A 9,687-nucleotide genomic window follows, 5' to 3' on the forward strand; every position below is an offset into this window, starting at 1 on the left:
CGCCCGCCACCTCGCCCTGCTAGTTTTTTTGTATTTTTTAGTAGAGACGGGGTTTCACCGTGTTAGCCAGGGTGATCTCAATCTCCTGACTTCGTGATCCACCTGCCTCGGCCCCCCAAAGTGCTAGTATTACAGGCATGAGCCACCGTGCCCTGTCAATATGTATTTTTTCAAAAGTAGAAAACTGCTCTTCCATGAGTAGGTGATTACAGAGGCAGATAAAAATGTTGGGTTTGAACTTGGCCAGATTATATGAAGGTATGAGATAAAAGCGGGGCTGTGAACTGATAAATTAGATTGAATGAGGGAAAATTATTCAAATAGCGTGTAAATCAGGGAAACACGACAATCTCTGGCAATCCTAATGTAGAGCATGTCTACCCGTAGAAAGTTATGAGTCATCCTCTGCCTAAAGGATATTCCTGTATAATTGCGAAAAGGTTTCCAATACTGTGAGTTACTATGTTGCTGGTGCAGAGGATGCTCTGTGTTTTCTTGTTATTACGGAGTAAAGCTTACTTGGATCACTCTCCTTAACAGGATGGTCAGCCTACGAAGACAAACGTCTGTTTATGTTATATGGGGAAACCTTGCGATGCACTTCAGTGACATCAGAGATCTCACAAAATAAAATTATTTACTAATAAATTTAGTCCTCATAAAATTAGCCTATATTTATCGTTTGTCTTTGTACTAGCCTACCATCTCAATTTATTAGCCTCACCTTTTCTCTGAGCATCCGCAGCAAAAAATACAATGCAATGAAATAATGCAATTACTTCTGAAATGAGATTGTAAGATTTGCAAGAGATGAAAGTTTTCTTAGAAATCATGATAAGTTTCTCAAATCTCACACAAAGCTATTGACATGTGAGGATCTGGTAGTATTTGACTAGGAAACTATAAAAGAAGTAAACAATGGAAATGCATATGCGTTTATCTCTTCACTAGAGAATGGATTAAATACCAACAGAAATTCACAAAGTGCTAACTTTTAAATAAATAATACACTTCAAATGTAATGCAAAAGACAACTATGAGGTCGATGCTTTTATGTCATTACTTCTTTAAAAATCAACACTTGCATATGTTTTTTCAGGAAACATGAAATATAATTTTACTGAATATAAATGAAATAAAATGTATTGAGGTTTATTTTTCAGGGTAAGAAGATACAGTCTCCATAAAAATAAAACTTTGCTCTTTTTAATGGATTAACTTAAAGTGGTGTTTACCAATTATAAATCTGATAGGGCATTTCAAATTAAATTTGTGCAAAACTAAATTCTTTGTTTCTATATGAAGAAAAGCAGTGTCTTTTCCCAAACTTATCCCTTTCTCTGAATAGTAACTCAGTTATACCAATTGCACAGATTAAAATTTAATTGTATTCGTTGGTTTTTTTTTTTTTTTTTTTTTTTTTTTTTTTTTTTTTTTTTTTGCATCCCTCCATGATCAATCTGCTAGCAATTTCTCTTGGCTTAGTATTTGAAATAGATACAACTAAGCTCTGAAATGTTTATTCTGTCATTCTATTTCAAGTCACCATTACTCATCACTCAGAAAATAGTACCAACTTCCAAGCTGGTCTCACTGCTTCTACTTTTGCCAGTTGAAATTATAGTCTTTACTCATCAGCCAAAGTGATACTTTTAAAACTGAAGTAAGACTGTTGGACTTTTCTACTCATATTCTCCCAATGGTTTAAATTTCACTCAACAAAACATTAGAAGTCTTCATTATGCTGTATATGGCTATACAGAATATAGTTACCAAACACTCCTGTTATCTCTGACCTCATCACCTTCCATTCTTACTCATCCACACACCTTTTCCAACTCGGCCTTCTTCGTACTTCTTTGACTTTTCAAATACACCCATAGTGCATTTTAGGTCTTGCTATTTCTTGTCTAGGAACATTCTCACCTTCTCTATATGGGAGTCATTGTTGTCTTACTTTATTTAGCTCTTTGTTCAACTGTCTTCTTATCTGACTTTATTGATAGTTATGACTCAGCACCCCCCATAAACTGCCTCTTTCATGATAACACTTCGTTTTTATTCTTCATGGTTAGCATTATCAACGAGGTATTTATTAACTTGTTTGTTGTCTCTTTTCCAAGTATAAGTACCTTTTTTTGTTCAACACCATTTAATTCACACCTAGAATTTAGTACACACTCAGTAAACATTTGTCTTCCAAAAAGAATATGCTAAAGGCCGTGAATAAGATGGCATGGTCAGGGAGTTTAAAGTTACCAGGTGTTAGTAGTCAAAAATTAAGTGTGGGCTATTCAATTTATTGTCCTTAATATGCATGCCAATGGTGAGGAATGCTAAGGATTGCTCATAGATCTAGAAATCTGTGAGGCTCTTCAATACATGCCTAAACCATATAAAACATATTACTGTAGATTTTATAATGAATACAGTAAGTACATCCTTAAGTCAGAACTATGAGATAATCTTGGTAGTAAAAATGATAAAAGTAGTGTTAGCAATACAACAATTATAGATGCCATTTATTATTTGTCATAAAATCTATATTGATCTTAGCTTGTAACATATATTATCTTGTCATGCAATACCGTCTTTAAAATTACTATAAAATCATACATTTTAAAGACGAGCAAATTGATTTAGAGGAATCCAGAAATATGTTCAAAGTTATGTTCTAATGTGATTAAAAGCCCACATGTAATCCCTAGACCACTTGACTCTAAAACCTTTACAATGTCATATCTACTAGCATGACATGAAAGCAACTATTCCACATTTGCCATTTGCATCAACTTTAAGGTGTATCATTTCTTTAAAAGTTATTTCAGAGATTCATTGATTTTTCTTGGTATTTAATTCACTCTCTACTGAGTAACTCATATGCATTTGCAAGATCTGTGAAAATAACCTGCTGTAAATGAGTAGGGGAGATTTTCCCTGAGGGAATAAAACAAAAAATGTACAGAAAATGTGTTAAAAATGTTTCTTTTTGTAGACAGATAATAGATATTGAGGTAGATAGATAGATAGATAGTAGATAGATAGATAGATAATTATACAGTAAACTCTATGACAAAATCTCTAGTATCTTCTAGGGATCAAAAGAAAAAAACTTAGTTTATGTCCTTAAAAATTTTACGAGTGAGTGAAGGAAAGAAGACAAATCAATCTGTAATTTTAGTAAGATGTGCTATATTAATTAACAACTACTGTATAGTACATTATGAAAATACAGAGAAAGGGAAATTTCATGTCAGACTTTTGGTGGCAGCACATTTTTAAGATGCATAATTCCCTGGAGACAAAATATTTAATGACAAGGGGAAATAACTGATATGTGGTTGAAAGTGCCTACATGTTTAAAGAGACTCGGATAAAGTATAAATCTGAGGAAACTAAAATTTCAGAAACAGAAGAATATTCTTCAAGGATTAGTGTTACAAAAACAATTCTGAGAATATGCAAAAATTCAGGGAAGCTGGGAAAAGCATGGTAACAATTAAAATAAAACCTGCCAAATGAAGATAGTACAGAGTACAGATTAAACCTGCTAAAGCTTAGTGAAGACACAGAAAATTTGGTGGAAATATAATAAAAAAACTATATTCAGGAAAAAGTCAATAGTGTAAAAATATTAAAGATAAATCAATATAGCATGTATATCAGGAAAGTAAAAAATAAAGTAAAACAAAATAAAAAGTAAACTAAAAATATATAATATATTCAGCTTATGAATATATTAACTAAAAATAAGTTAACATTAATAAAAAGAGTAAAGAATTATCTAAAAATGGAATTCCTAGAAATTTATAGTATTAAAGAAAATACATTTGAAAAACATATTATCTAATAAACAAATGGGCAAAAACTTAGACAGACAGTGGACAAATGAATGCATCCAAATATTTAAGATATATATAAAATTTGACCAGCATTTGTTATGAGAGAAAATAAGAGCTCAAAAAGAAAATCATAGAGATATGGTCAATTTACTTTTGATTAAGATGCAAAAGCAATTCAATGGAGAATGGACAGACTGTTCAACAAATTATGCTGACTAACAAGATGTCTGAATGCAAAAGAAAACAAAAACAAAAAAAGATCTTTGTCACGTACATTACAACTTATCCAAAAACTGATTCAGATTAGACCATAGACCTACAGGTAAAACAAACTGTAAGATTTCTAGAAGCAAAACACACACACACACACAAGAAAACTTGTGTGAACTTGGGCTTAGCAATAAATTTATGTGATTCACAACTTTTTTAAATGAAAAATTAGACTTTATCAAAATTAAATTTTTGTCTGTGGAAGATGTCTAAAACAACAGAAATGTGAGCCAAGTTCTAGAGTGAATAATTGTAGCACACATAATCTGACAAAGGACTTATATCCAGAAGATACACAAAGAACCCTTAAAATTTAATAATTAAAAAAATTAACAATAGGCCAAAGATCAAACAAGATGCTTTGTCAAATAAAATACATGACAGCAAATAATCACAGAGATAGACGTTCAGCATCATTATTTATCAGCAAAATACAATTTTAAAAGGCAGTGAGGTAACCCAGATACCACTGCATTCCTATACATGGCTTTATGCAGAACAAAATGGTCAGAGAAATGCAAATAGAAACTACAGTGATAGTCTACCACATTCACAATGGAATGGCTAAAATGAAATAAACAAACAAGCAAATAAGTAAATAAATAAATGACAGTGACAAACAATATTAAATATTAGAAGATGTGGAACACCTAAGATTTTATTCATTGACTGTGGAAGAGTAAATTGGTACAATCACTTGCAAAAGCTTGTGAAAATGCCCCTTAAATTAAATGTATGTCATATATAAACAATCTCACATATATATGTGTTTATGTATGTATTTTTGTCTACCTAGCTGTCCTTTGATTTTTTCTCTAATATGCATGTGCAATAATGTCCAAAGTATCATTATTTGTAATTTTTCCAAAACTGCAAGCACCATGTATTAGGGCTCTGTAGAGGGACAGAATTAATGGAATAGATATTTATATAAAGAGCAGGTTATGAAGTATTAACTCACACGGTCACAAGGTCCCACAATAGGCCATCTGCAGGCTGAGGAGCAGGAGAGCAAAGAACCTGGGGTCTGCTGTTCAAGTGTAGGAAGCATCTACCATGGGAGAAAGACGTAGGCTGGGAGGCTAGGCCAGTCTCTCTATTTCACATTTTTCTGCCTGCTTATATTCTAGCCATGCTGGCAGCTGATTAGATTGTGCCCACCCATATTAAGGGAGGGTCTGCCTTTCCCAGACTACTGACTCAAATGTTAAACTTCTTTGGCAACACCTTTACAGACACACCCAGAATCAATACTTTGTATCCTTCAATCCAATCAAGTCGACACTCAGTATTAACCATCACAAGCCCACCCCTTGTCAACTTGAACCCATACACATCTCCTGAAATCACACATAATCTTCAAATGAAGACAATAAAGTCAGAATTATACCTAACATAATACAACTATCCTCTGTACAACCAAAACGCACCAATCCCCAAACCAAACACTATTACAGAAAGTTAACAATACTTAAATGGTGATGTAAAGTCAATAAATATTATGTCATGTGATAAAGGAAAAGCAAATAAAATGAATACATTTTCTTAGTACAAGTGTATACATACACAAACCTGTTTTTAACAAAGGAAGGATAATTACATTCCTCATTTGTGCAGCTAGTCACGTGGTCATAGCTAGTATTGATGACTACCTTCTTCTACTACCCATTCTGTATTCCTGTTGCCTTCAGCAAACACCTCAGCAGGTCGTGGTTTTTTTCCCTGAGGGAGTGACCAGAACCTTCTTTCCTGAAGCGTCTGTGTCATTTTTAGTCCTGCCTGGATTGGGTTGTTGTATTGTCCCATTGACATTAATCACAAGGCATGATAATACTAAGAGACATCGTAATGGATCTCCTATATTCCATGCATACTCTTCCTTACCTCCATTGTGGAGTAGTAGATCGATTTCATCTTGTTAGACTGGGTCAATCACCCCAGCCAACACTGTAACTCCCTTCTTAGCCCGTTGACTTAAAGGTAGGAGGAGCCCAAAGTGTCCAGGTGACAATCTTAACTTCCAGTTTAATGGAATCATTGTTGTGTTTCCTGATGTCAGCATTTCTCCCTCTGGAACTAAGACCTCTAGTCCAGCAGAACGTAATGTCATAGGAACAAGAAGCACAAATTTTGCTAGTGGATCACTATGGGAGATGGTGAGTGGTGCCACTTCCACCCCTTGATTTCCATACCCATAAATCCTCGCTATGGGAGAAAGAGTACCATATATTGGATGCTGATTCACATCACACATTGCCTTCTTGAGAACTGTGTCCCAGCCCTGCAAAGTATTGTTATCTAGTTGGCACTGCAATTGTGACTTCAAAAGGCCATTCCACCATTCTTTCAATCCAGCGGCTTCAGGATGATGGGGAACATAGTAAAACCAGTGAATTCCATGAGCATCAGCCCACTGACACATTTCTTTAGCCGTAATATGAGTGCTTTGGTCAGATGCAATGCTGTGTGGAATATTGTGATGGTACATAAGGCATTTCCATGAGTCCATGGATGGTAGTCTTGGCAGAAGCATTCCATGCAAAATGGGAAAACCCATATCTGGAATGTCTGTTCCAGTGAGGACAAACCTATGCCCTTTCCATGATGGAAGAGGTCCAATATAATCAACCTACCACCAGGTAGCGGGCAGTTCACCCTGAGGAATGGTGCCATATTGAGGGCTCAGTATTGACCTCTGCTGCTGGCAAGTTGGGCATTCAGCAGTGGCTGTTGCCAGGTCAGCCTTGGTGAGTGGAAGCCCATCTTGCTGAGCCCATGCGTAACCTCCATCCCTGACACTCAGTGGTTCTGGGTCTGTACACTGGCTCAAGTCTGGAAATTGTTTGAGGGGCAATGATTCTGTCTTTTTATTTAATTCAAATTAGCCTTTTATTCATTTGACCTAGAAGTTTTTGGCTTGCATAAATTAAGTGGAATGCAGTAGGCTTCCTATCAATTTCACTTCTAGGAACACCGTGATTAATTAGTCAATGCCAGAGCTCCACATGAGTTAGACTGTTCTGATTGCTGCTTTGCCTCCGCCATCCGTTACAGTAGCTACACCCACTTTGCCTTTGGTGACTGAATGCTGCCACTTGGCCCCTGCCACCTCAGGATCCAATTATTCCCATTGCATTTAAATTTTGTAGTTGAGTGACAGCAGTTCCCACCATTAGATCTGACATACAGAGAAGAGCAATTACAGGGCTCTTCAAAGATGCAGGTGCTGCATTTACAAATCTATTTTGTGAGGCATTGGTCAAGTGTATGTCTTCTGGACCTTCCCAGCTGCAATGAGTAGATCTAAAGTGACTAATCTACTCCACCATCGCAATCTCCCTAAGTGTTTGGATTCCTTCCCCTGCATTAAACCAAGGGAGATCAAGCATTTTCAGCTCGCTCACTGTGAGCCACCTTTTAATCCATATTTTAGCTAACCAAGAAAATAAACTCTTAGAACCTTTTTTAACTCCCCAAGCTACAACATTAAATGCAGAGTCCCTATCTGGTGAGCCCAAATCAATAAATTCAGCCTGATTCAACTCTATGTTCCATCTGCCATTATTTCACATCCTTAATAATATTCATTCCCATGCCTTTTCTTCAGATTTCTGTTTATATAAATTAGAAAACTCAAGCAGTTCTTTTGAGTACAGTGCACTTCCTCATGGGTCACACTCTCAGCCTCACTTCTAGGAGCCCACCAGGACTTTAGCTGGATTATAGGTCTAGAAGCAAACAGGGGTATTGGTGGTGGCACCTGAGGAGAATCAATGTTATTTTGCCTGGCAACTGCCTCAGGGCAGGCCATCAGTGTTGCCTCAGGCAACGCAGGGTTTATCTCCTCAGACAAAGGTGGAAAGGCTGATGGTAGCCTGGGCCAGGGAGACGTTGCCACTGCTGGGGATGGGGAAGTTGTTTCTTCTGGCAAAAACGGTTTGTCAGAATTTACAAGCTCAGTGTCCTCAGCTTCATCAGGGTCCTCCCACCTGTCCCCATTCCAAGTTGTAGGGTCCCATTCTTTTCAGTGAATGCCTCATTTTAACAGTAGACACCTGGCGAGGCTGTGCTTGCACCTTTTGTTGCAGGTCAGTCACTAGCATAACTAGAGCTTGTGTTTATTTTTCCACAATTCCAGCTCTTTCTCTACAGGAAATAAGACTCTCACTAGGGGCAATCTTAGCAGATTTGAGGCTCAGCATCTGCTTCTGAAGCTAGGAGATAGAATCTCTGAGTTCACCATTTTCTTTCACTTAGGAACAACCAACCAGCTTCATTATGTTCCTTAGTTCTCCACATATGGTCAGAGTGTTGTACATGGAGTCACTAAACTCCTTGCCTCTCACTAGCACTGAATCAGGAGTGTCAATTGCATTTATTTTCTCTAAACAATTTCTGCCAAGGACTGTCAGTGTTCTCCATACTATTAGAAGTACAGTCCTTAGCATTTCGGGGTCTAATCATATATTAAGCAGCCAACTCCAGGAACTCCATAACCAATGAAATAACTTAATCCTTAATAGTCTGTTCCTTTGGAACCACACCTGGTACCAAAATCTGTATTAGTCAGGGTTCTCTAGAGAAACAGAATTAATGGAATATACATGTTATATATAATTAATATTAATATATAATTGCATGTTGTATAAATACATTAAATATATGTATGATGTTATTAAGTATTAACTCACATGATCACAAGATCTCACAAGATCTGCAGACTGAGGAGTAAGGAGAATCAGTCCGATTTCCAAAACTGAAGAACTTGGAATATGATGTTTGAGGGCAGAAAAAACCCAGCATAAGAGAAAGATGTAGGCTGGGAGGCTAGGCCAGTCTCTCTTTTCACATTTTTCTGCCTGCTTATATTCTAGTCGCACTGGCAGCTGATTAGATTATGCTCACCTAGATTAAGGGTGGATCTGCCTTTCCCAGCCCACTGTATTAAATGTTAATCTCCTTTGGCAATACGCTCACAGACACACCCAGGATCAACACTTTGTTTCCCTAACACTCAGTATTAACCATCACACACCACAAAGGTCAACAATACTAGAAGAGACACAAATTTTCCAATATATTCTGGTGTTTTATTGTAATGGAATACTAAACAGTTGTGAATTGAATGAAGTAGCCCTACACATCACTATCACTACTATAATGCTATGTGATGGAAATCGGACACAAAAAGTACAGATTGTATTCTCAACTTACACAAAATTCAAAAAGAAGTAATCTAAGTGTGTATTAGTTTCCTATTGCTGCTGTAACCAATCGCCATAAATTTACTTGCTTTAAAACAAGACAAAAATATTCTCTTACAGTTCTGGACTGTGGGAGTTTGAAAGGAGTGTCACTGAGGTAAAATCAATGTGTCAGTAGGCTGCATTCTTTCTAGAGACTCCAAGGGGATTCTATTTCTTTGCCTGTCCTGGTTTGTAGAGGATGCTTGCATTCCTGGGTTTGTACCCCCATTCCTCCGTCTCAAAAGGCAATGATTGCTCAGACTTTTGCTTCTTTTTTTTTTTTTTTTTTTTTTTTTTTTTTTTTTTTTTTTTTTTTTTTTTTTTTTTTT

This window comes from Colobus angolensis, unplaced genomic scaffold (genome assembly GCF_000951035.1).
Source record: "Colobus angolensis palliatus isolate OR3802 unplaced genomic scaffold, Cang.pa_1.0 Scaffold127, whole genome shotgun sequence".
In the NCBI taxonomy this organism is placed as follows: Eukaryota; Metazoa; Chordata; class Mammalia; order Primates; family Cercopithecidae; genus Colobus; species Colobus angolensis.